The following is a 615-nucleotide window of genomic DNA, read 5'->3' on the forward strand; positions in this document are numbered from 1 at the left end:
CACCTTTGGTGATGGCGGCGGTCAGCGTGGTCTTCCCGTGGTCCACGTGACCGATGGTTCCCACGTTCACGTGGGGCCGATCCCGCACGAAAGCCTCCGCCGCGAGGTGGCGCCTCTGCCCGGAGGACCCACGTCACGTGACCCCCGGTGCCCCTTCCTATCCCCCACCCCCCAACCTCCCTCCCCCCGTCTCTATGCTCACCCCGATGTTGGCCAAAGGCAATCGGCAGCGGAGCGCTACGACGACGAAGTAATACAAAAAAAAAGGGGCGAAATGGGGTAAAGAGGCCTAAAGAAAACGAGAGGCCCCCCCCCCGCCCCTCCCCAGAACCCTCCCGGCCGCTCCGTACCCGCCGCGCGCAGGAGCGCCGCGGGAAGCGCCATCTTGGACGTCCTCACCGCACCGGGCCGGACGTGACGTCACGCTGCGCGACGCTTGAAAGTGTGGGCAGAGCGGCTTCCGGTTTCTCTGTCTCTCGACGTTCTAAGCGGAGTGGAGGACTGGCTCTGTGGTGTTTCGGAGGACTGAGGGGGAAAATGCGGAGATGGAAGGGTGTGGGTGGGGAGGGGGAAATGGGGCTCCAGCCCCATAGAGCCCCATAGGGACCCCATAGA

The 615-nt window shown here is 65.0% G+C and overlaps 1 long non-coding RNA gene across 1 annotated transcript; it reads right to left on the reverse strand.

The window, feature by feature from the left end:
- Nucleotides 1–6: 6 nt before the first annotated feature.
- On the reverse strand, nt 7–459 carry LOC104916964. The gene is made up of 3 exons (XR_796715.3): nt 351–459; nt 203–237; nt 7–115 (listed from the first exon to the last, which is right to left on the reverse strand). It is a non-coding gene; the product is annotated as an uncharacterized LOC104916964 (long non-coding RNA).
- Between the last annotated feature and the right edge of the window lie 156 nt (nt 460–615).

This window comes from Meleagris gallopavo, unplaced genomic scaffold (genome assembly GCF_000146605.3).
Source record: "Meleagris gallopavo isolate NT-WF06-2002-E0010 breed Aviagen turkey brand Nicholas breeding stock unplaced genomic scaffold, Turkey_5.1 ChrUn_random_7180001952196, whole genome shotgun sequence".
NCBI lineage: Eukaryota > Metazoa > Chordata > Aves > Galliformes > Phasianidae > Meleagris > Meleagris gallopavo.